Source organism: Delphinapterus leucas, chromosome 21 (assembly GCF_059928025.1).
Source record: "Delphinapterus leucas isolate spDelLeu-1000000601 "Yukka" chromosome 21, BTC_Dleu_Yukka2, whole genome shotgun sequence".
Classification (NCBI taxonomy): domain Eukaryota; kingdom Metazoa; phylum Chordata; class Mammalia; order Artiodactyla; family Monodontidae; genus Delphinapterus; species Delphinapterus leucas.
In genome coordinates, this window is record NC_143149.1 from 14,666,549 (window position 1) to 14,694,542 (window position 27,994).

The 27,994-nt window shown below is 37.2% G+C and overlaps 1 long non-coding RNA gene across 1 annotated transcript in view; it reads left to right on the forward strand.

The window, feature by feature from the left end:
* LOC111173432 (uncharacterized) overlaps nucleotides 1-27,994 on the forward strand; it is a 62,789-nt gene continuing 34,795 nt past the window's right edge. Inside the window, exon 1 of the long non-coding RNA XR_016391149.1 lies at nucleotides 1-27,782. This is a non-coding gene — a long non-coding RNA (uncharacterized LOC111173432). The remainder of the gene's footprint in view (nucleotides 27,783-27,994) is intronic.

Here is a 27,994-nt window from a genome sequence, read left to right on the forward strand (position 1 = left end):
CCCTCTTAGAGGTAGATTCATCTGAGTTTATTCCTGACCTAAGTGTTACGAAGCAGAAGCCATTGGCATTGTCTCAAAGCACTGGGTAGGCGGGCCGGCCTCTTCTTTCCCATCCACCTCAGCATCAGGGACCCGCTGATATCTCCCATTCCCAGCATGCTCCTCTACTTCTTAAAAATACCATGTACATGACTTATAAGGAAGTAAAATGACTAATACGTATGGGAATATCTTTTGAGTGCGATGGCAAATATGGGCGAGATAAAGGTTAAATATTTACCTTAGACAGAACTCTACTTTGGAGTTTTCATACATTTATTTATATATGGGCGGGCAAAGGTGAGGGAAAGGAAGAGAGAGGGTCGTGGCCACGAGGACAAAGTGGGCAATTCCTGCAGAGCAGCCTCCTGAAGGAGCTCAGAGCCCAGATCTGGGCTGAGCTGGCCAGCAAACTAGCTCTTTGTTCAGACAGACAGGCTTTCTCTTGGTTGTTTCCCTGTTGTTGCCCTTATGTCAGATATGCATGGAGTAAGCTTTTTCTCTGATGCCCTGGGCATTTAGAAAGCTGGCTCAACCTCCATGCCACCCCCCTGCCCTTCCTCCCTTTGTTTAATCACAACCTGAAATGAAGAGAAATATTCATTTTTTTGGAAGTTAGTTCTTTTCACAAGGTCAGTTTGTGCCCATTACCCATTGAGAGGAGGACAACTTAAGCAAATGATCACATTTAATTAGAAAAAGAATGAGGCTTAGCTCATAATGACAATGGGCAATTTGAGTAATTAAAATTATTTTAGCAAAACATTGATTTCTTTTAAATTAAAATATGCCCAGAAGCTTATTTATATTTTATGTATATTCAAATGACTTTTTTATTATTCAGTCTTCCTCATTTTAAACCACTTGTGAGCTGACTTTTCCATTTATGCTGGAGGATGTTCTGTATCTCAGAGTAAAAATTGACAATGACCCATAAATACTTTAAATTTGTGAAACTATCTCTTACTAGCTAAACCACAATTCCTTCAGTGCAATAGCTGGGGAAAAGCATAGTAGAATTATAGAGAAAACAGTTCTTGGCTTTAACTTCTTATGTTCAGCAGACTTCTTATTGTTGAGATTCCCTAAATTAAAATGCAAAAACTCAGCTTCTTGACTAGGCTCGCTTACTTAACCTTAACAAAATATAAGGGTCTGTTTCATTAATCAGAAACACAGCAGACATAGTGCATGAATTTTATCTTCCACTTCGTCCTTTGTATTTCAGAATGATGAAAATATTAATAAAAGTCCTTGGATTTGGCAGCCAGACGATCGTATTCTCTTTGTTTCTGTCATGTTCCTATGTGAAATGAATTTTTCAGGCAGACTAAATACCTTAAGGGGCAAAAATTCCTATGATCCTCTCCCTGGGAAACCTTTAAAAATAGAATAAATTTTCATTTGTCTGGGTGCGGTTTTTTAAGCACAGTCTGTCTTTGGCAGAGGGATAGGTTAGTTGACCTATGGATGTTGCTTTAAGCTGTACGATTACTTAGGTGGAGAATTTTCTTTTAATCCTTGCCAGATTTAATTTATCACAACAACGCATGTTCTTATAAATGTTGTAAAACAAAAATGGGGCGCAATCTTCTTTTCCATTGTAAAGTAATAAAATGGTTTATTTCTCAAATTTGGGAAAGTAAGATTACAGCAGGAAAATGTATGTTTTTCTCCTCTTCAAACCTCTCCTGAAAGGTAGTGAAATATGATAAATGGCATGCTACTTAAGACAATGTGTTTTCAAACAACTGGACCAAATCAGCAAAATGGAACCATATGCTCCATCAAGACCACCTTCACATTCCTCACGTGAATCTGAAGCTGGGCATCTGGACAGACCAAGGGGGTTGACCATGCTCAGGTGTGCTGATGGATGCTGACAGAATGGGTAGTGGGAGAGGGCTGAGGAAAGCGATTTCACAGATATGGTTACAACCTGTTATGCATATATCATCTGTCCTCCTGCTGGCCTCCCAGACGCGCTGTGGGCAGCCACAAGTTCCCTGCTGTCCAGTCCCCCCTGCTTGGAGTGATTAAGTTATGAAAGTTTTCACTTTAACCTAACTCCAAAAGAAAAGAATAGTGTAATCATTTCAGTACATCGATCATTAATACACATACACACGCACACACACAGGCATAACAGTGGGTCAGTTTTTAAAAACTGTATTTTCTCTGTAGGCAAATTACAAATCATATTTATTCAGGTATTTCCCAGTTCCTTTTCTTTCTCTCTTTCAAGAGGAAATCCAAAGTTTGTTTGTTTTTAACAGTCAAGCTTTATTGAGGTATTAGTAGCTTACGTGAAAATGCAGGTGTGGGTGCAAATCAATGTTGTTTTGGTGAATTTATACAACAGTGTAATCATCACTACAATCCAGTTTTAAAGTGTTTCCATCACCCCAATAAGTTCCCTGTGCCCATTTGCAGTCAGTCGCTTCTCCTGTCTCCAGTCCCAGGCAAGTACTGAGTCCTTTCTGCCCCATAGATTTACTTTTTGTAAGAAATTTATAGAAATCAAATAGTAGAATACAATACAATTTTTGGAATGCTTCTTTCACTTAGCATAATGTTTTTGAGGTTCACCTGTGTTGTTGTAGCATGTGTCAGTAGCTTTTTTTTAAATTGCTGAATGGTATTCCAGTGTATGGGTATACCACATTGCTGTTTTTTTTTTTTTTTTTCCAATCAATTCACCAGTTGATAGACATTTGGATTGTTCCCAATTTGGGCTATCATGAATACGTTGCTCTGAAATTTTCAGATACAAATATTTGTATAAATGTCAGTTTTCATTTCTTTTGGGTAGATAGCCAGTAATGGAATTTTTGTGCCATATACTAAGTTTATGTTTAACCCTTTTTTAAGAAAGAGAAGTAGTTTTCCAAAGTGATTGTATTATTTTACATTTGCTTCAGCGATGTGTGGGGGGTTCCAGATTTTCCTGGCCAATACTTTTTATCGTCTGGGTTTTGATTATGGCCATCCTAGGGGATATGAAGTGGTATCTCACTGTGATTTTGATTTGCATTTATCTAGTGATTTATGATGCTGAGCATCTTTTCAAATGCTTGTTGGACATTTATATATCTTCTTTGGACAAATGTCTATTCAAATCCTTTCCCCATTTTTAAATTGGGTTGTTTGGATTTTTATTACTGATTTGTAGAAGCTCTTTATAGATCCAGTATACAAGTCCTTTATGAGATATATGATTTGAAATATTTTCTATCAGTCTGTAGCTTGTATTTTAATTTTAAAAATTTAAAAAACAAAAGTTTTAAAATTTCGATGAAGTCCAATTTATCAACTTTTCTTTTATAGATAATGATTTTAGTGTCATATCTAAGAAATCTTTGCCTAACCTATTTCAAAAATATTTTTCTCTCATGTTTTCATTAGAATTTTTATAGTTTTATCTCTTACATCTAGGTCTATGGTCCATCTTGAGTTGATTTTTGTGTGTGGCATGTTATAAAGAGCTAAGGTGATGATTGCTATTGCTGTTTTTTGCATGGATATCCAATTATTCTGACACCATTTGTTGAAAAACATTATCCTTTCCCCACTGAATTTCTTTGGCTCTTTGTCAAAGATCAATTGACCATAAATATAAGGGTTTATTTCTGAACTTTCTATTCTGTTCCATTGATGTGTATGTCAGTCTTCATGCTAATCACACTGCCTTGATTATTGTAGCTTTATAGTAAGTTTTTTTTGTTTTTTTTTTTTGCAGTACGCGGGCCTCTCACTGCTGTGGCCTCTCGCGTTGCAGAGCAAAGGCTCCGAACGCGCAGGCTCAGCGGCCATGGCTCACGGGTCCAGCCGCTCCACGGCATGTGGGATCTTCCCGGACCGGGGCACGAACCCGTGTCCCCTGCATCGGCAGGCGGACTCTCAACCACTGCACCCCAGGGAAGCCCTATAGTAAGTTTTGAAATTGAGTAAAGTCCTCCTACTTTGTTCTTCTTTTCTAAGTGGAGCCAAATCTTATCCTAGTAGCACTCCTTCCACTATAGGAAATGGTTTAATTTCCACTCCTAAAAGAATCATGAAAAGGGGGAACTCATCTTTGCCTTTATACCTCTACAAATGTGTTAGGAACTTTTTATTGGCTCTTGTGTAAGTTAGCCTTTGCAAAATAACAAACCACTTCAAAACTAGTGGCTTTAAAAAAAAAAACAAAAAAACATTTGTTTAACTCACAATTCTGAGTCAGCAATCTGAGATGTGCTTAGCTGAGCAGTTTTTCTCCTGATCTCAGTCATGTGTCTGTAGTCACCTGCCAGTCGTCTTGGTCATTCTGCTTCTGGTCATTCTGTTAACTGGATGTCAGCTGGGCAACGTGGGTAACTGGGCCATGTGTTTCTCATCATACAACAGCCTAGACTGAGCTTGTTCCCATATGGCAGCAGGGTACCCACAAAACAAGAGGAAAGACTTCTGAAATCTCTGCTCATCTCACTTTTGCTAATGTCCCATTGGTCAAAGCAAGTGACAAAGCCAAAACCAGTATCCACTGGGAGGGCTCTACCAAAGGAGAATACAGGTATATATGAACTAGTTGAAGGCATTGCTGGGGTCAGTCCACCACAGTTTTTAGCAACCTGGAGGAATTAACTGCTTTGAATGTGAAGAGAATCACGTTTCTGGGTGTACCAAACCAGTTATTTCTAAACAACAGTCTTTTGTCATTGGAACTTATGATTCCAGCTGGATGTCATTGGAACTTCTGAGAACACAGATTCTCAATCCATTGACCCCACATATCATCCGGTAGCGAATCCTAGAGTGGGATATAGAGAAATAAACTAGTTCCTTATAATTTTCCCTCAGATCACAAAACTTTGGGGAAACCCAAAGAACCAGAAATATTTCTTCAATAAGAATAATTAGGGATTCCCAATTCCATCGTTTCCTAACTTAACATGATTTACTTTTAGAACAGGGTAGTGTTAGAGATCCTAGTGTTCACACAGACCAAATCCGAAGGTTGTACCTTAGAGCTGCATTGAAGGGATAAGCATCCTGACATTAGGATACACTACTTTTATACAAATAAACAAGTCACGCAGGTGTTTTCCTGTATTTTTCTGGGGGGAAAAGAAGTAGAAGCAGCTACCTGTTTTTTTGGTGGGAAGACAGAGCTTTATTTCTAAATTCATGAGTCAAAATTCATTATTGTCTTTTTCTCCATGTGCTGTGGGTCACCACTGGCATTAGAATTTCTGCTGCCACTGCTGTTATGAAAACACTTGGAATGTTTTAGCAAAGAGGTGAGCTTGGAAGCAAATAAGAGGAAGGAAGCTGAGTAGTCTGGGCATAGCCCAGTAAGTAAAGTTGACCTGCTCACAAGCTGTATGGCTTTGGTGAGTAGTTTTATTATGTTAGAACAGTAGTTATTGATTAAATACACTCTTTGGGCCAACCAAGAAAACCAGCTACCAATGATGTTTGTATTGGAAAAAATAATTGAGCGAATAGTTTTACAAATACAATTCATTTATAAATTGGGTTTAACCTGAGTTGTGTTTATTTCAGCATATATATTGATAGATAAACCTGGATTTATCTGAGAATTTGGATAGACTTTTTAGCTAAACTAACCAATTAATTCAATTCCATGTAGACAATTCAAGCATAGCTCCTTGATTTCATTTTTATCTGACAAGTTTGTTGGTTAAAATGATTATTTTAGTGTATTATGTTGGGATTGTGAATATGAAATCAGACCAAATTTAAGTTATTACAAGTCTAGATCACTTGAGGTGCTGAGTAAGAGCCTAGTTTTTTAGTGTTGATGGGCACAGCTGTCATTATATAAAAGAGTTTATGAGGAAATGACAGCTTGTTCTTGGTCACAGATAGGCATAGTTGCTGCCTTCTAGAATGGTGATTTAATTGAATCACCTGCAGGCTTCAGGCTCTGTTTAAATATGTGGATGAAGCAAGAAAGATGATGTTGTCATCACCAAAGGAACAAAATAAAGTTCCTATAACCAACCCTAAAGAAATAGAGATCTGCAAACTGCCTGACAAAGAATTCAAGTAGTTATCTTAAAGATGCTCAGTGAACTACAAGAGAGCATGAGCAACTAAACAAAATCAGGAAAATAATATGTGACTTATAAATATATCACAAAACTACAGTAGTCAGAACAGTATGGAACTGGCATAAAAACAGACATGCAAACCATGGAACAGAACAGAGAGCCCAGAAATAAACCACACATATACAGTCAACTGATCTTCAACAAGGATGCTAAGAATAGACAATGGGGAAGGATATTCCTTTTAATAAATGGTGTTGGGAAAACTGAATATCCACATGCAAAATAATAAAATGGGACTCTTATTTTACACCATACAAAAAAACAATTCAAAAGAGATTAAAGGCTTAAATGTTAACAACTGAAACCATAAAACAGAAGAAAACAGGAAAAAGCTTCTTGACATTGGCCTTGGTAATGATTTCTTGGCTATGATACCAAAAGCGCAGGCAACAAAAGCAAAAATAGACAAGTAGGATTACAAGTAGGATTACATTAAACTAAAAAGATTCTGCACAGTAAAGAAAAAAAATCAATCAAACTGAAAAGGAAACTTAGAGAACAGGTGAAAATATCTGCAAACCATATATTTGATAAAGGGTTAATGCCTTAAATATATAAGGAACTCCTATAACTCAATAGCAAAAAACAAATAACTAAAAATGGCAAAGAACTTGAATAAACATTTCTCCAAAGAAGATATACCAACAGGTTTATGAAAAGGTGCTCAACATCACTAAACACCAGGGAAATGCAAATCAAAACCACAGTGAGCCAAAACCATACTTATTAGAATGACTTATTTTTCAAAAAGATAACAAATGCTGGTGAGGATGCAGAGAAAAGGGAACCCTTTTACATTCCTTGGTAGGAGTGTAAATTGGTGGAGCTGCTATAGAAAACAGTATGAAGGTTCCTTTAAAAATTAAAAATAGAGTTACCATATAATCCAGGAATCTCACTTCTGAATATATATCCAAAGGAACTGAAATAAGAATCTCAAAAAGATATCTGCACAACCATGTTAACTGCAGAATTATTCACAACAGCTGAGACATGGAGGAAGCAACATAAATGTCCATTGATGGATAAATAGATAAAGAAAATGTGGTATATACAACCAATGGAATATTATTCAGCTTTAAAAAAGAAGGAAATCCTGCTGTATGTGACAATATGGATAAAACTGGAGGACATTAAGCTAAATGAAATGAGCAAATACCGAAGGAGAAATACTACATGACACCACTCACATGAGGCATCTAAAATAGTCAAACTTTTAGAAGCAGAGAGTAGAATGGTAGTTGCCAGGGGCAGAGGAGAGGAAAAAATGGAAAGATTATCAATCAAAGGGCACAGTGTTTCAGTTATACAAGGTAAATAAGTCTTATAGATATACTGCACAACACTGTGCTTATAGTTAACAATACTGTATTGTATACTTAAAAACTGCTAAAAGTGTAGATCTTGTGTTCTTATTAGAAAAATTAATAACAATAATAATAAATAGGGTGAGTAAAAACCTTTGGAGATGATAGATATATTTATGGCAAAGATTGTGGTGATGGTTTCATAGATACCTACTTATCTCCAAATTCGTCAAGTTTTAAATGTGTACAGCTTTTTATTTGTCATTCATACTTCAGTAAAGTGCTTTAAAAAAAATCAGTATTTGAAAGGGCAAATAAAACTTTTTTATCCACCATATAAGTAAAAGCAAACATTAAAGTGTGATGTTGAATCATAAAAAAAAGAAAAAGAAAGAAAGAAAGATGATGTTGTCAAAGATGAGTGCCTTCATTAATTAAATTAGCAGGAAATTTTACTAACTTTAATTAATATAAAATAAGCCACAGAAATATAGTGATTAAAGCGTGCTAATCTGGTTAGCATCACAATATGTGTTGTTATAGATTACTTGATAATAGAGAATCACCAGACTAAGGCTGGAAACGTGCAAGGACCTGTTTGAAAGAAGAGGATAGTTGCAAATGATACCCAAACCTGGAACTGCTGTTGAATTGCCAGAACGTTTGAGGGAGCATGCCTGATAAACAGAGTGAAAATCATGAGGCACTGTTGAATTGATAAAAGCCTTCTTTCTAGAAGAAGGGCTATGAAATACATGACCATCTGCAGTGAAAGGAGCTAAATCTAACTTCAGTGTTTTCACTAGCTGAGCAAGATTTTAGGCAGAAGAGGCCCAGCCTCTCAAAATTTCATATTTATGCAGTCTGTAGAGTAGAAAGATTATGAGATGTCTGTACTTTCTTTATCCAGACCTACACAATGAAGGCGGTGCCCGTTTGAGACATTTAGACAAAGGATATCCAAGTATATTGTGGATCGAGATAAATGCAGTTTTGTTAAATTCAGTGCAGTACAAAGCATATCATTAAATTATCATGCACATCCTCTTCAGTGTTCTGTTTCTTGGTCTAACTTTGCACCGAACTGATTTTAGTTCGTGAATGTAGATAGATGGAAACTCTCCGTCTTCTTTCCACCAGTTCCCAGTCCCTCCCCCCCATTTTCTGGTTTGTAAAGTTTCAGTCACCTCAAAAGCTGAATGCTGGGCTTCCCTGGTGGTGCAGTGGTTGAGAATCCGCCTGCCTATGCAGGGGACACAGGTTCGTGCCCAGGTCCGGGAAGATCCCACATGCCGCGGAGCGGCTGGGCCCGTGAGCCATGGCCGCTGATCCTGCGCTTCCGGAGCCTGTGCTCCGCAATGGGAGAGGCCACAGCAGTGAGAGACCCGTGTACCGAAAAAAAAAGCTGAATGCTATAACAGGTCATCTGTCTCCATTATTTTCTGTATGTACAGTGCATTGTTTATGAGGCTTTCGTAATATTTAGGTAATCATAAACCAGCAGAAACCACAACAAAACTTCACTATTAAAATAAATCATGACCAAAGTTTTTAGAAGGTATTCAATTATAAATTAAATTAAAATGGTGTAGTTTATATTGACTGAGGCTTCTAATATCTGGCATTGACTATTTTAAATTTTTATTTTCAGTATGGGCTTATTATAAGAATAGATTTTCCTTCAGTTTGGCAAATGCTGAGACATAAGAAGAAATTCATTTTAAGTGGCCAGTATTATAACAGAAGGTTATGGCCATTTCAAATCAAATCATTTTTTAAAAAATAGATATTTTATTGTCAATTCAGTGTCATAGATTTCAGCCACAACTGTGTCACCCTGCCTATTGAAATGATTTAGTTCAAAATAAAACAACATATTAATTATAGATTTTTCATTAAAAATTTCTACTAAAAGAAAAGAATTGTTTTTGGTGCTCATGGCTAGAAAACAAAATGGTGGGAGTGAACAATTGTTGGAATATTCTTGAGTTAAATTTATTAATCTAATTCCTTATATGTATTTAATTCATTAATTATGATTCACAACATATAATTTATAGCTCTCACAAACTATGATGTGAAATTCAATTTCAATTGAACTGCTATGTATTTGGCAACAAAAATATATTTTTCTCAGCCAATGAATATTTGTTGAGAGCCCCAGAAGATGCATTACTCTGTCCTGTGCATGCTTGAACAAGTTGAGGATAGCATCTGTGCCGCCGGAGGTGGGGTTCTAAAACCCACTTGGATGAGCGGGTTTCTGTCTAGGGAGGGGCAGGTGGATGCTTGTGGAAGCCCCAGCGAGGGGTGCTGGCATCAGAGCGGGTGAACAGGGCCTCCTTGAAAGGAGGCAGCGGCTTTGACAGCGATGGGTAGAGAAAGTCAGTTAGAGAAGGAGAAAGTCTTTGTGTGGGCAAGGCGGAGCTGAAGTCCAGTTTATCAGTTTTTCTTTTATAGATCACGACTTCAGTGTCACATCTAAAAAAAAGTCTTTGCCTAACCCAATTTCAAAAATATTTTCTCTCATGTTTACACTAGAATATTTATAGTTTTATGTCTTACATTCAGGTCTATGATCCATCTTGAGTTTTGTGTGTGTTATAAATAGCTAAGATGATGATTACTATCACTGTTTTTTGCATGGATATCCAATTATTCCAGCACTATTTGCTGAAAAAATTATCCTTTCCCCACTGAATTTCTTTGGTTCTTTGTCAAAAATCAATTGACCATAAATATATGGGTTTATTTCTGAATTTTCTATTCTGTTCCATTAATCTATATGTAAATCTTTATGCTAACCACACTGCTTTGATTACTGTGGCTTTATAGCAAGTTTTAAAATTGAGAGGTGGAAGTCCTCCTACTTTCTGGGGAGAGTTTGTGCTTCAGAGGGTGCAAAGGGCATATAGCCTGGCAAGGAGCATCGGAGCCCAAGAGGGAGAAGGAGGCTGCCTGTGTGTGGGTGCTGGAGGTGAGACCCACCATGGGAGAGAACAAGGTGACTGAGAGCATCCTGATGGGAGGCAAAGGCTATGGCAGCAGCATCTGTGCATGAATATTGGAGCCCAAGCCTGTGTGTGTAGGGTACCTGTGCAGGGACTGTAGCAGCAGCGTCTGGGGGTGCTGAAGAGAACATCTACATGAAGATTGGCAGTGGAGGTGGTTTGATGGGGAATTGGTTACCTTCTGGGGGACTGAGTGAATAAATAAGTACAATAAAGACAGAGAGAGACAGGTTTCTCATTGTAGGAAATAAGGAAAAGGAGAAAACTGGAATAAACTCTATGGTGTTAGTTTGGAATTGAGGTATTGGTTTGAACTCATGGTTTTCAATATATAGATATTCGATAGATACATAGGTGTGTGTGTACATGTACAGTATGTGCATGCACATATATACATATATTAACTAGCTCTGTGCAATGAGAGAGCCTGAGAGCAGTGGCACACTTGTGCCATCCAGATTTTGGCATGTAAATTCCATGCTCCAGTAAAAGAACCAGGATTCCTCAGAGAAATGGCTGATTCTAGGGAGGGATCAGGGAAGTTTCAAAATAAATGTGAGGCATCTCATTATGCCAGAAATAAGGAAGTACTCAAAGAACAATGAGGACGTTTCAAAAGGACAGAGAAGCCAGGTGGCCAAATAAGGGACAATTTTAGTATCAAAATAAAAAATGATAGTCAACCTTTTCCTTACAGTAAACTACTGACTGATTAATGTATAAGGAAGAAGAAAATCATTTGGCAACCGTCATAACAATAATTCAGGCCAGAAACATCCATGGATATTAATTAGTGCTAGAAACTTTGATGAGGAATGGGTTACTGGCTTAAAGTACCTTCACAGAGGGACGGAAAGTAACTTTACAGTGAAGAAACTTGGCAGACAACAACTTAGCATAGGGATCAAGTTGAACATTACCAAATGAGACAAAGCAAAATTATACAGCACTGATAGGCTGCACCAAGAACACAGTATCACATTTGTGTGGGTGATACCCACCGAAAATATATGACCTGAATGTAATCATAAGGAAGCATCAGATGGCCAGAGTGAAGGGCATCCTTCTAAATAGCTGGCCTGTAACCTTCAAAAGTCTCAATGTCATGATAGCCAAGGAAACTTTGAGAAACTCTTTGAGATTGAAGGAGATTAAAATGACATGGTCACCCAATAGGGTTTTAGATTTGAACCTTTTGCTAAAACACATATTCTGGCCAACTGGGGAGATATGAACATGGATTAAATGGTAGAAATATATTACCACTAAGTTCTTTATTTTGATTACTATATTGGAGCTTTGTAGGAAAAGGTACCACTTGTAGGAAACACATCCTAAAGTAACTGAGGGTAACAGGGCATCAAGGCAGAAAAACTGTGTTGAAATTTGAAATTATTTTGAAAGAAAAAAAAGGAAAAAAATATCAGGAATCTAGAACAATCTGTTTTCTGGAGCTGGCTGTGCTATGACCTGGCTGTTTGAGGGAGGACAAATCACTTCATCCCTTTGTTGCCATTTCTTTATCTCTTAAATGAAGGAGTTGGACTAGATTATCTTAAATTCCTTATAGACCCAATACTTAAGTTTCTCAGGTTCAAGAACATTGCAGTTAGGGGTTAGGCGCTCTGATGGTCAGAACTGAATTAGACTCTTCATCTTGATCTCTGGAGAGAGTCCTTCCTCTCTCCCCTCCTCCAAGACACTTATTCCCCTTTATTTGATCCTTTTATAGACGAGGTGACATGTACCCTTTTTTTCATTGATAGCTGTAAATTTTATCAGGGAAAGGTAATGCCTTAGTCAAGTGAGCAGTACTCCAGAGACTTAATCTGCCTAATGACTCTAGGAATAAAATGGAATTTATCTCTTTGATTTTTAAATCTCAGAGAAACTTGACTTTCCCTTTTCTATCACAGAGAAAACTGCAGTTTAACAATTTATGTATAAAATGGATACTTTCATTAGGGTAAAATTGTGAAATACAATGTGAATTAGGTTCCTCTTTTTTTTGAATTAGGTTCCTCTTAAGGATGTAAACCATCTTTTTGAGCTGGTAAAAATGATAACGTGTATTAATTTATATAATACTGTTATATTATGACATATTATACTACATTGTAATGTCAGAGAATTTATATGTATGCCAGTGAAAATCAGTAAGAGAGTTCATCCTTAAAATCTATATTATTTTCTGCATACAGGTCTTTTGTCTCCTTTGGTAGGTTTATTCCTAGATATTTTATTTTTTTTGTTGCAGTGGTAAATAGGACGCAGACCTACTAGAGAATGGACTTGAGGATACGGGGAGGGGGAAGGGTAAGCTGGGACAAAGTGAGAGAGTGGCATGGACATATATACACTACCAAACGTAAAATAGATAGCTAGTGGGAAGCAGCCGCATAGCACAGGGAGATCAGCTCGGTGCTTTGTGACCACCTAGAGGGGTGGGATAGGGAGGGTGGGAGGGAGGGAGACGCAAGAGGGAAGAGATATGGAGATATATGTATATGTGTAACTGATTCACTTTGTTATAAAGCAGAAACTAACACACCATTGTAAAGCAATTATACTCCAATAAAGATGTTTTTAAAAAATCCATATTATTTTCTTTATGAGTAGTTTTGGAAGAGACATGGAAAATTATATTGCTTGAATAAAATATGTTTTTAATGAATTTCCAAATAAATTTTTCCCTAACATTCATCCTTGTTGATTAAGCCTACATAAAAGGGACTAAAGCAGCCATTAAGTGGTGGTTCAATGGCTCTCTGTTTAAAGTGTATGCAACTGTTCCAACCAATAATGTGTCTATTGTCTTGGAAAATGCTAATTGTTAAATTGATTGTGATATTCATGTTCCAACACTCCAGTTGAACACTGAACAATGTCCCATGTGATGATGGAAAATGGCTTGTTGTTTGATGCACAGTGATAGCAGATCCACGTCTATCACAATTATGAAAGGTTGTTTCTGTGCCATGATTGTTTTTCTAAATGAGAATGGCTCAGACCAGAGAAGGTAGTACAAGATATTAAATTATGCTTATTCTTTTCATTAGTGCAGTTGCCCACATTAGTAGATGCTGAGCAAGGGAACATATGTGTAATGGATTCTGAGAGTGGCTGAGAAAGCCAGCGTGGCATGACGGAATACATGATGCTCTAAGAGTTTGGAACATGCTTCTAGTCCTGCTCTGGCCCTCCTGGCTTCATAATGTTGGCAACTTACTCTCTGAGCTCTCATCTAAGAAATAAGGATTTGGACAAAATAATTTCTGAATCCCACTTTTTTTTTTTTTTTTTTTGCGGTACACGGGCCTCTCACTTCTGTGGCCTCTCCCATTGCGGAGCACAGGCTATGGACGCGCAGGCTCAGCGGCCATGACTCACGGGCCCAGCCACTCCGCGGCATGTGGGATCTTCCCGGACCGGGGCACGAACCCGTGTCCCCTGCATCAGCAGGCGGACTGTCAACCACTACGCCACCAGGGAAGCCCTAAATCCCACTTTTTTAATGAAAATATCATTGTCAAATTTTTTGCTTAGTACTTAATATGGGAAAAACTGAAGAATAGCTTCCACAAGTCTTTCATAAAATAGTTACCAAGTCCTTTTATGTGCTAGAACTGTGCTTATGCCCAAAGTACAAAGATTAAAATAAATATTAAAATATAGTATGTATCAGGAGTTTATAACCTAGCCTAATACTGGGAGACTAATGATAAAATTAGTAAAGCAGTGTTATAATAAGTAACAAAATATAACCAAATGTAATGCAAGATCCTGGATTGGATGCTGAATCAGAAAAAAAATATTGCTATAATGAACATTGTTGGAAAACTGTATTGAATGAATATCAAACTTACTGAATGTAATAATTGTGGTTTTCTGGAGAATATTCTTGTTCTTAGGAGACATGCTAAAGTATTTGGGGTCATGATATGTGCAACTTAATCTCCAGTGATTCAGCAAAATACACAAACACACACACACACACACACATACACATATATATGTGAAAGAGAGAGAGAGAAAGAAAATGTAGCAAAATGTTTACAACTGGTGAAAGTGGTATATGGGTATTTCTTTATGATTTCTACAACTTTTCTTAAAATTTGAATTTTTTCAAATTAAAATAGAAAAAAATAATGTGTGATACAATGCTACAGGAATGCAAGATAATAACATTCAAAATATTTAAAATAGCTAGTCCAATGAAACAGGATGTTAAATTATCTCATTTTATGTCTGAGACCCCAAAGATGAGACACACTGGTGAGAAGCGCCCAGTGATTCTGAAGAGTAGCATTATTCATACATCTCCTTAGGACTCGGGAAGAGGTGGCCCACACAGTGCCGGCTCAGCAGCCTCTCCCAGCTCATAGCAAAAAAGAGGAAGGTTATTCTGAGACACAGAGTGTTTAAGTAACTTGCTCAAGGTCACACAGTAGGGAGCAGAGTCAAGGAATCAAAATCACACTTTTGCCAAGTACGCTCACCGCCTCACCTCTCCTGTATACTGCTTCTAATAACAGTGTTGAACTCAGTTTGGATGTTAGACTGTTTTTATTTATTCTGTCTACTTTTTCAGGTTTAGTTTGGAATGAAAATGTCCAAAGGAGCCCAAGTTATGGTTTCATGATTATTAGTGAATTAGTCAAATTGAAACTTTGCTGATTCGATTATTCCACAGCCCTAATTAATGTGATTTGTCCTGTTATAATGATTGTAAGTGATTATAAATGGTTTGTCCAGTCATTGATTTTGAAGACTTTCAGAGCAATCACCTCAACTATGCTGCAACTTGGATCATTAAGAACATTATATATTTTAATACATATATCTTAAAGGAAACAGTAACCATCCAATTCTTGATTAGTAGGACTGAGATTAAAATATGATAAAAGTGACGCTGAGCAGACTTTCTCCAAGTCCTCATCCGAGATGCTCTTCTCAGCGGAATAATGTGTCATGAGAAGAATACTAGATCGACTTGAGGATAGACAAGACTTCTCATTTTGAATTTAGGGGAATATAAGTATTTTAGAAGATATTCAGCAACACGATCATGAAAATTTTTGTTTCAAAAAAAAGGTTAGACCTACTTAGACAAAGATATTTGGGGAAGACCATCGTGAATACTGATACCTTTAGAAAAGTTCTCTAAAAGAGTAGAAGATTATCCATTCATCCACCAATGGACAAGGCTGTTGATTTGTTGTTGTTGTTCAATGGTGGAATAGGGAAGAATTTAGAACATGTTATTGTCCTAGGGAAAGCAATAAATAGGCCATTAGCCATCTTTTTCTGAAAAATATTCCTTGGGCTTGTCTCAGATTAATTGCAGTGGACCAGGAGTAGAAGAAACCCCCATGTTCATTGCGGCATTGTTTACAATAGCCAAGATATGGAAATGACCTAAGTGTCCATCGACGTATGAATGGGTAAAGAAAATGTGGTGTATATACACAATGGAAGATCATTCCGCCATAAAAAAAGAATTTCGCCTTTTTTTTTTTTTTTTAAAGAAGATGTTGGGGGTAGGAGTTAATTTATTTTGCTGTGTTGGGTCTTCGTTTCTGTGCAAGGGCTTTCTCTAGTTGTGGCAAGCGGGGGCCACTCTTCATCGCGGTGCGCGGGCCTCTCACTATTGCGGCCCCTCTTGTTGCAGAGCACAGGCTCTAGACGCGCAGGGTCAGTAGTTGTGGCTCACGGGCCTAGTTGCTCCGCGGCATGTGGAATCTTCCCAGACCAGAGCTCGAACCTGTGTCCCCTACATTGGCGGGCGGACTCTCAACCACTGTGCCACCAGGGAAGCCCAGAATTTCACCATTTTTAACAATATGAATGGACCTTGGAGGCATTATGCTAAGTGAAATGTCAGAAAGAGGAAGACTAGTACAATATGATCTCATTTATATGTGGAATCTAATAAGTGGGCAAAGTTGGGGGTGGGCAAAATGGGTGAAGAGAGACAAAAGGTACAAACTTCTAGCTATAAAATAAATAAGTCATGAGGATGCAATGTACAGCATGGTAACTATAGTTAATAATACTGTAATGCATATTTGAAATGTGTTAGGAGAGTAAATCTTAGAAGTTCTTATCATACACAAAAATTATGTATGTGTGGTGGTGGATGTCAGCAAGGCTTACTGTGGTGATCATCTCCCAACATATGCAAACAGAGAATCATGTTGTATACCTGAAACTAATATAATGTTGTATGTTAGTTATACCTCGATTTTTTATCTTTATTTTATTTATTTATTTATTTATTTTGCGGTACACAGGCCTCTCACTGTTGTGGCCTCTCCCGCTGCGGAGCACAGGCTCCGGACGCGCAGGCTCAGCGGCCATGGCTCATGGGCCCAGCCACTCCGCGGCATGTGGGATCTTCCCGGACCGGGGCACAAACCCGTGTCCCCTGCATCAGCAGGCTGACTCTCAACAACTGCGCCACCCGGGAAGCCCATACCTCAGTTTTTTTTAAATGTGAAAGTACATGTAAAGCACTAAGTCAATAAACAAATACTGGTTACTGTTAAAAAAAGAAAAGAGTAGAAGAAAGCAGAGACAGCATAGGAGGAGAGAGGCTAGACTTCTAACTTAGGGTAATGGTAATCTTTGGATTCTGCAATTTTGGGTAAACCAGTCTTTTTTTTTTTTTATAGGGTTTTGGTTTTCCTAATACTACTCCATCCTTTTCCCTCAATTTTACAGCAATTCTTAAATTTACTTATATTATTTATTTATTTTTTTATTTGTGGCTGCGTTGGGTCTTTGTTGCTGCGCGTGGGCTTTCTCTAGTTGCAGCCAGCGTGGGCTGCTCTTCGTTGTGGAGCGCCGGCTTCTCACTGCAGTGGCTTCTCTTGCTGTGGAGCATGGGCTCTAGGCACGTGGGCTTCAGTAGTTGTGGCATGCGGGCTCAGTAGTTGTGGCTCGCAGGCTCTAGAGTGCAGGCTTAGTAGTTGTGGCTCATGGGGCTTAGTTGCTCTGCGGCATGTGGGATCTTCCCACACTGGGGCTCGAACCCATGTCCCCTGCATTGGCAGGCGGATTCTTAACCACTGCGCCACCAGGGAAGCTCGGTAAACCAGTCTTACATTTTAGTCCTCTGATATTTGTTTCTTTTCACTGTGAAGATACAACCTTCAAAGCAGAACCTGGCAGGATGTGCTCTATTAATTTGGCCTTCTGGGAAGCTGTCTTCATTTGAATAATAGCCACAAATCTGTGAGCTCATTCATCTCAACCAAGTGGCAGCAGTGAACTTAAATGAGCCATACTGAAGTGCTTCCCACGAAGAGCTTCAACATGAGTTTTGAATATTACTTTTACGGGTTTTTAAAAGCTTTATTATGTTCATCATGAAGTCTAATGGAAGGTGTTTTGTGCTTTGAGAGGAATTAGAATGTGAATATTTTCCAGAATCTAAATTATTTAAATGGTAGTCCAAATAAGTTCCTTCTCAGAAGTAACATCACTTTACATATGCCATGGACGAGGAACCATTATGCATCATCCCAATCAGGAGTCGTGAACAGTGACCAGTGTAACTAGTGAAGTTATGCAATTAATTACTTACGTGTAATATGTTCCTTTTTGGTATCTGATATTATTTTTAATAGCATTTCTGTCAATTCTCTTGGGATAACAATTTGTCTACATTAAGGAAATTGTGCACAATTCATATCTCTTTCTTTCACTTTTCTCTCGTTATATTTTTACTTTTTTCAGTTTTATTGAGATATAATTGACTTACAGCACTGTAGAAGTCTGTGTACAGCATAATGGCTTGACTTACATATCTTCTGAAATGATTACCGCAATAAGTTTAGTTGACATCTATCCTCTTATATAAATACAAAAAAAAAAGTCTTCCTTGTGATGAGAACTTTTAGGATTTACTCTCTTAACTTTCAAATATACCAAACAGCAGTGTTCACTACAGCCACCATGCTGTACGTTACATCCCAGTACTAATTATCTTTTACCTGGAAGTTTGCACCTTTTAACCACCTTCACCCATTTCCACCACTTTCTACCCCCTGCCTTGGTAACCGCCAGTCTGATCTCTTTGTCTAAGAGTTTGGTGTTTTTTAAGATTTCACATATAAGTGTAATCATACAGTATTTGTCTTTCTCTGTCTAACTTATTTCACTTAGCATGATACCCTCCAGGTCCATCCATGTTGTTACAAATGGCAAGATTTCCTTATCTTTATGGCTGAGTAGTAGTCTATTATCCATTCACCCATTAATAGACAAGTAGGTTGTTTTCATGTCTTGGCTATTGTAAATAATGTTGCAATGAAATATGTTCCTTTTGATATTCTCCTGTGACATATGAAGGCTATACTATATGAATTAGTCCTTGGTTGTATCTACTCAATCAATTATTATAAAATGTTTGCTTTACCTTCTAACTGTTTCACGTATACAAGTATTGTTTCTCCTCAGTTGTGAGACATGCAGGGACCTCAACAGAGATGAAGGGGAAAAATAATAGAGACAGAATCAGGCTAATGGGATTCTCCTTGTGGAGAGCTGGTCTCCACATGGGGAAGGCTGGTGTTTTATATAACAGTATCTTGGAAACAGGTGACTCTTGGTGACTAGCAGGGTAGGGTTACTCTCCCAGAGGTCCAATCTGTTGACTAGGACATGGAAGCAGGAAGCCACTAGACAGGGGTAAGGATGCAGTGAGGGGAATGCTGTCACCTAAGTCTCAGGGGATTCTAGCTTTTTTTTTTTGAGTCTTAAATCCGCATTTTTTTGAATGAAGCATAGCTGATTTAAAGTTGTGTTTCAGGTGTACAGCAAAGTTATTCAGTTTTATATATATACATATATATGTGTATGTGTGTATATATATATATATTCTTTTTCATATTCTTTTCCATTATGGTTTATTACAGGAGAGTCTAGCTTTAAGTAAGCCTCCAGCTGGCAATGGAAGGGTGGAGGGAGTGTGTTTGGCCCCTGAGGCTGGAGGGTTGTTGATAAAACCTAATGGGTTCACTGTCCAGCCAAAAGGTCTAAATTTTAAGGCAGAACTCCAGCCCCAGTGGCAGGAAGAGTCAGTTCTCTCAGGAGGGCAAAAAGCCAGTCTTTATGACAAATGGAGAATGTGGTCAGGCCTTATTCTAAGCCTAGTGAACACTGGATTATGGATACTGGGTTTGGGGCAGAAAAATAAATTCCATTCTCTTCTGCTGGTGGTCCTGGAGTTCATCGTCCTTTAGAATTCCTTCGGGTTTTAGTGAGGCTAAATTTCAGATAAAGGGTCTGGGCAGTGCTTCGGCAGGCAGGAAAGGATCGATTATGATTTTAGGAATAAACGTGTCTATTTCTATCTCAGCTCACAGAGCCTAGCATGGCGTAAGTACAAGGCAGGTGCTCAGAGTAGGTTTTGAGGTGATATTTGTGAATCATACATTATGGTTGGTTCCTTATGTATACCTAAGTTAATAGTGTAAATGCATGTCTAAAATGCCTGTCTTGTCTGCTTAGGAAGGTTTAGGATATATTCAGACTAAAGTGCTAGTTCCTTTAACTAGTTTTGAAAGTGGTATTTAAAGATATCTCCTTTTAGTGTTCCAGTTATTACACTCAAATAATAATATTAATCTTCTTTAAAATTGAATTAAACTCCATACTCATTTGTCTATACCTATAGATTGGTTATCAAGAATGCAGTTGTGGTGAGGTTTGTCACACTGAAAATTTAATATTACTGGGACTATATTTCTGCCAAGTTCACAGTTAAGACACTGCTGTCATTATTAAAATAGAATATTTTTTTGTATATACAAACAGTGTTACTGAAAACGATTGGAAGAAGTGCCCCTTGAACGTTATCAGGGGTGATTTGTCCTTTGTCATTCACATCCCCTCAACTCCTAGGCTTTATGAATGTTGCATGAACATAGAGGTCATGCTGAATTTTGTCCTCAGGAGATAGTATGTTTCTTTCCACTTGCCCCCATAAAACAATTCACAGTTAAGTGTAACTAAGCATATATATTTTCTGCTGTATTCTGTTTTTTTTTCTCCTGCACAGGGGCTCCGTTAGCCAGGGTTGCCTTTATAAAATTTGTGCTTTCTGACATTTCCTTTGTAATTACTAAGTTTAACCTGCTTTTTTTTACGTAGGAAACCAAAACTTAGAGAGTTGAAATAGCTTTTGCCTGGATCCAGATATCTTATTTTCCAAAATAGTTTTTTTTTTTCCTGTCACTTAGCTCTGATTTGCAAATCATTGACAAGGTACTTGTTTGAAATTGATTTTTACCACCATTTATAACCAATAGACTTGCATGATCCTTACTGCATGCTTCCCCCCTTTTTGGCTGTTTACTGCTATTGAATTAAGTCCATTGTCAATCTATATAATAACACTTAGAAATCTGAAATACTCTACAACAAGGAATGTTTCACGAAGTTAAATACTCAAATGAAAAATTTTCAAAAGTAGCCAAACATCCAGATGTCTTCTGAATTCCCACACGTATAGCATTCCATGGAGAGACTCTTCAGATAAATGCCTGAAGTTTTTAACCTTTATGCGAAGGTGCCTTACACGTGGATACTTCCTAAAGTCTTTCCCATGTTATTCTAAATAAAAAGCTGAAAGAATAATGCTGCCTCTCCAGATATATAATTTAATTAATGTTTTTAAACGGATGTTTCTCATTACCTTATCTCTTACAATGTAACTCCGTTTACATTTACATGCGTATTGTGTTCTCAATGGTATCTTTGGACCTGTATCATCAATTACTCAACACAACCATTAAGCCCACTATAAATTTAATGTCAGCAAATAGAGGATGAATAATTACCAATCATTATCAAATAATATGTACTTCATGTCATAAAGTTATCAATTTTTATATCTCTGACTATAATTTTCTTTTTAGATGATACTACTAACATACTCTGAAAACCTGAATTAACTTTATTTAAAAGCATATTCTGTATGGTAATGTAGCCAGCAATTGTCCATGTTTAGGCTTTTCTTTGAAAGAGATATAAAAGTGTCATAATTGTCATTTGAGTTGAATTCAAGTTTATATTTTTAATTATGCCTAAAGGATTTCTATTGCCTTAGGTTTTATAAATTACTCTTATAAAGATAGGAAACAACTAGTTGAAAGTAATTGAACTTGTACTATGGCCTATTAAACAATATTTAGCTTATTAAATATGTATATAAAATTAATGTATAATATATTTAAATAAGTTAACTTATAATAGCCACTCATTTACACATACACACTCTTGTTCATGTATTCAACACATATTTATCAGGAACTTACTTGATTCCAGGCATGTTGCTAGGACAGGAAATACAGCATGAACAGGTCAAACATGAGGGCGTCTGCCCTTACAGATCCTGCCCAGCACAAGGAGTGTCCCTGACATCTACTCCTGCTCCCTTGGTAGGCATCACTAATCAACAAAGACGTTTTCACCCTGAAGTTTGGACCTCCTCACCTCGGTGCTCTATGACTGGATCAGAGCTGGCATGGGAGTTGAACCTATTTGCCATCCCTGGCTGTATATTAATATCCAGGCAGGCTATTAAATTGGAAGATGAAAATGATTAAATCAAGTTCAAACTTTTTATTGGGAACTGGTTACATGATTTTGGGTCTCTTTCCAGGGGCCCTTCACAATAAAAGATAAAATAGTGAAAGGTTGAGCAAGATTGGGAAGGGATTTTGTAAGGACAGTTTCTATGTCGAGATGGCATTAAGAGCCATACTCCCCTTAAGGAGTCATACTCCCTTCGCTCGAGGCTATTAAGGGCTGCTTTCAGGGATGACTTGGCCAATTTTGTAGTTAAAGGGCTGCAGTAGCACAGTCACGCTTGAGAAAGTGGAAGTGGCTTGTGTGGAAGAAGAGAACCCTGTAACTGGGAAGAAAATGCATTCCCCACCAACGCAAGTCAATAGAGGTGTGGATACTTGGCCAGAGGACATCATAGTGATGCCATTTCAAAATGAATCTTGCCCAAGGGCGTTTCCTGCCAGGGTAAGGTGACCCCAGTGGTAACTGGCTGAAAGGTGTACCACCAGGGACAGAAGTTGAAGTGCGATTTCCAGAGCTGAAAACTCAAGGAACGACACTGCCCATGCCATGGGAGTGGCAATTGGTGGGGCCCAACAGAGGAATTGTCAAAGGACTCACACAAGCACCTGCACAAAAACATCAGCTTTAAAACATGTGCAAGGGCTGGAAAGCATGACACTGACCTATGACAGTGATGGTCATGTCAGAAGCATGAATATTCCTGTCACTTTTACATCCAGCCTCCCCCAACCCCAGCTGGCCGAAGCAGGAAAAGAATTTCATCCCCACTGCTCGCTACAGGCTTCAGCTGAGTGAGGAGCTGGGATTTAACTTGAGTCAGGTTAGAGCTTTTCAGTATTACCTGGGAAAGGAAATTTATATTAGTTGAGATCATATTCATTACTTAAAGTTATCATAGGCCTTTCTATTATCTGAGTGACCGAAAGAGTTGTAGAAATGTCTTCATTGTTCTGTCAAGGGCAGGGGATGGACTGCAAGTACCAAACAGCTTTAATGGGACAGTTGGAAACAAAAGTAAAACTGCTTATACAATTTATTCATTCATTCATCCAGCATGTATTTACTGAACACCTGCTATGTGTCAGGCACTGTTCTAGGTACTGTATATACATCAGTGAAGAAAACATATTTAAAAAGTCTCTGGTTTCACAGAGTTTTATACTTAGGACACTGTATGTTCAGTGTCCTGGAGATGTATACACATAAGCACACATAGATAGACAGGTGATAGAGTGAGTTACCCAGGCATTCTATTTATTTTCCATCACCTCTTTAAAGTTTTGGTGAAACCCTAAGCTAGTGTAGCTAAGGGAAATGTGAAATTGTTCCTCTCTGTCGACTTGATTATATGTGAGGTTGTCTTCTTAGGTTCTCTGCTAGTCTGCATTCAAATTGTCATATTCTTGTACCATGGTTGCTAAATTAATTACAGAATTTTTCTAGTATGTCTACAAAGTTCAACTTTAAAGTACTGCTTTTCCTCAAGTATGTATATAATTCAGCTTAATTTGTTTTTAAATATTTTTTGCAATGCTGCACTTTGCTGCTTAGGATTGTTTCTGCATGGTCTGGTGCGTAAAAATGAGCTCTTTTCCTACTCTTTAGTGCACAAGACCATTAAGAAGAAACTTGGACTCTGGTGACAATTTTTTAGAAGTTTCCCAGCAGGGGTGAATTAACAGGATTTGCATTCTATACAATATAGTCAGGTTCTGGGCTGATAATTTACTGTGACCAGTTCTCAATGCTCAACTCCCATCCCCACCCATCCCATACACACTCATACACACCCTGACTTGTAGGTCCTATTAGTACAGGACTGGGAAAAAGATCACTTTGATTTATGATGGGAGGGGAAAATGTTCACGTTGAATGCTCTGCTACTGTGTAAAATCTCTTTACTGTGCAGCTGTCTGTCTGAAAAATTTGCTGTGTAGTTCTTTTGTGTTCATTTATGTGTGATGGAACAAATACAGACTAATGAACTCCTAGTTTTAAAGTTGACATTTTGATCATTTAGTGGAAGGAAAAGGCATGTTTTATTAAAACATTAAAATAATTACTAATGGAAACAACCTAAATGTCCATCAACAGAGGAATGGATAAAGAAGATGTGGTACATGTATACAACGGAATATTAATCATCCATAAAAAGGAATGAAATTGAGTCATTTCTAGAGATGTGGATGGACCTAGAGACTGTCATACAGAGTGAAGTAAGTCAGAAAGAGGAAAGCAAATGTTGTATATTAATGCATATATGTGGAACCTGGAAAAATGGTATAAATGATCTTATTTACAAAGCAGAAATAGAGACACAGATGTAGAGAACAAACATATGGATACCAAGGGGGAATGGGACGAATTGGGAGATTGGGATTGGCATATATACACTACTGATACTATGTATAAAATAGATAGCTCATGAGAACCTACTGTATAGCACAGGGGACTCTACTCAGTGCTCTGTGATGACCTAAATGGGAAGGAAATCAGAAAAAGAGGGGATACATGTATACGTATAGCTGATTCACTTTGCTGTACAGTAGAAACTAACACAATATTGTAAAGCAACTATACTCCAATAAAAATTTAAAAATAAAATTATTAATTGGTATTTTTATAAAACATATAAGCATATAAAACTTTAAATTCTACTGCCTGGTATTTACTTATTAAAATACCATTTAAAAAATATATCACACCTATTTCCTAATCATAACATTGTGGCTGTTCCCTAGTTTCAGTTCCATAGGCTTCTTTAAATACCATATTGATGTTCATTATACTGTCACCTAACATTTTTTAAAGTTTTAGTTCTTATGTATAAAGTAAGAGCCCTTCAGTGTTTTAGTTAATGTAATTTAACCATTATTAAAATTCAATTTGGTTGAGCAGTGTTTGTTATATATTGGACCTCTTCTACTTTTGAATATTGATAAATAACCTCTTACCATAGGTTTAAGTTAGTTTAGCAGAAACATTATTGCTTTCTTACTATGTGCCATACACAGTCCTAGTTTCTGCATCAGCTAAAATACACTATCTGTCTTTGAGGAGCTTACCGTATCATCTAAAGACCTGTGAGGAAAGAGATATGGAAATTCTTGATTTTATAATTCATAGGACATAAATTTACAATTTCAGTAAAATGTGTCAAGAGCTGTGGTAAAAGTACACACAGATTATTACCTCTTTCTTTCTAATTTCTAATTCCTGCATAATTTCTATTAATAACAGAGTGAGCACTTTGACATGAGACAAGAGTTTTTAGGTAAAGTTTACACATAATAGTAATAGTTGGGTATCAGAAAGATTGTAAATGCTGATGTCACATATGTGAATTGTGAAGTGTGGATGTTAATCCTGAAGAAATATGTGTTAATAAGCAACGTATATTGAATGTACTGATTAAAATTGTCTGATTAATCCAAAGTAAATGCTCTAGAGGCATTAAATTGAGCTTTTAAAGAATTATTATCCACCTGGATCTTTTTAATTTCTCAAATGCTCCTAATATATTATTTACCACTTGCTAGTTTTTGAAATAATGAGAGTAATGTCATTTGGATGCTTAAAAATATATAACTAGAGATAAAGTAATAAAATAATAAATCATTTTTCTTCCAGTAATCTATCTTACCTTTCTAACCTTACTTCAGAGTTAACTGTTATGCACAAGTAAATCTCTGGAGACCTTGTAATAGTACAGTGCTTGGTTTCAAAGTGTGTATTAATTCAAAATTCCCTTTGCTTACCACTTAGAGCTGGAATTATGAACATAAAATATATGTATTAAAACCTATTTAAGGAAAAGAGAGCATGCCAGCCTGCCACAATAGAAAATATATAGTGAAGAGAATCCATGAACTCAAAGCTAGAGCATTCAGAAAAATAGAAACTTATTTGTTACGGGACAAGGAGATTTAAGAACATAAAAAATCCACAGAATTTGGCTTCAGTTAAATAATAGCATTTCATAAAATACTGTAATACATGTTATCAATTTCATGAGTAAAATTAAGAGATTTTTAGATGGAATGTGTCCACAGCAGCTAAACGTCAAACACAGACTTTTGAAGACCAAGATGATTCTCTACCCACAGGGCATAAGTGACATGGGAATTTGCAGTTGCTGTGTGTGAAATGCTGTGCAGCTGCATTTCAATGTCAATAATACTAGATGGACAGTAATACTAGACATAGTAGAAAATATGTCTACTACATATTGAAGTATCTTTGTCCCACTCACCTTCCATTTTCCATTTCTTTTTTTTTACCCAGGGAAATAAGATAGAACCAGGGACTCTGAAAGAGAATTTTACATCTGTGCGTGGGGTGGAGAACACAGGCAGAGTAGGAAGTGAAGTGTAAGAGTGGGTATGGGGCCAAATAGGAGTCCAGTAGAAACTACAGGAAAGTGGAATCATACTCTTTTTAGACATATTTCAAGATTGTTCTTGAGTTCTGTTTTTAGGAGCTTTTGTGGTATTTCTTAGATCTGACCGTACTTGGGTCCTCTGGACCGAGAGGGCAACTCTTTTGAGGGATGTTCTACATATAGCTTTTGTGTGTGGATGAACTTTCATTCTTATACAGAGATTTCTAAAATCACTGGCTGGTTGAGAATCTGTGGATCTCTCAGTCATTGTTGTCATTTTCCCAATGATGGAGGAAAATACAAAGCTACTTGATACCCTGTCATCCAGACCTTCGTGCATCTTTCCCGCATGAGATATTTCCCAAGGTAGCCTATTAACTGAAAGCTGAACGAACATTATTAAGCAGCTCCTAAATAGTGTTTAGGTAAAGTGTATCATAATAGTTCAATACCTCTCTTCCACACCTGACCCTAAAACACTTCCTTTTAGTCTGTTGTTGTCAACAGTTCCTTATTCAATACAATATTTAAGCAAAAGACCATAAGAAGAAATGTGGAATTAGCTGTAGAGATAAAGGCCATTGCTGTAGATCTTAGTGGGTTGGGAATTTTTGTGTTCATAGCTAATTCTGTAGGTTGAGTTTTGTTTGATGGTATCAGATATATCACAAATATGAACCTATCCCTAGAAATGTCAGTTCTATATAGAAAAGTAGCTCATTTTTGTTGAGATTCAGTTCTGTCTCTAATTTCAGTTCATTTTAACAGTGAATCCTTTGTATATATGCATAAATAAACTTGTCACCTGAACATTATTCTAATAGTAAGACTGTGGAAATATCTTTGGAACATAGAGTTTTTATTAGAGGAAGTGTTCATTTTCCATGTCAATTTAAATTATTCTTTTGAAAAGCACTTTGTAGGCTGAGTGTGCAGGATGTTAGCTAGAAGTTGAAATTGTATTCTAGCATCTTTAGAATGTACCTGCCTTTCACACACCACAATCACTGCAAAAGAGGTAATTCTTTTCGCCTCATTTGTAATTCTGTGATATAAATTCTGAAGTTTCACAAATTGGCTATGATGGTTATTACAGTATTAACATGGCTACATATCTCTTTGGTTAGTTTACAAGCTTAATTAATCGTGTTTCATTTTCTTTCAGGCTTTCATAGCAGCTTCTTTTAATTTTAAATTGAGATTTATAAAAGAGAACATTTTCTGAGGACTCTTCAATTCTGCTGTCTTTAAAGAAATTCCTTCTCAAAAGAGTCAAATTAATCAACATTGAAGCCAAGACAAGGAAAAGTGGCACTGGATGTGGAAGGTGAATGTTGACAGGGACTCATGATCAAAACTTTTGAAGTATGTTTCTGCCACTGACTGTGTGGCCTATGGGACGTACTTCATCTTTCTTGGCTTCATTTCACTTGTCAGTTAAAAAGGGCATAATATTTATATCCACAGTGTCTTGTAAGTCATTCATTTTTTGATTTTCATAATGAACACGTTGTTCATATTGAAGCGAGCCTGTTATTA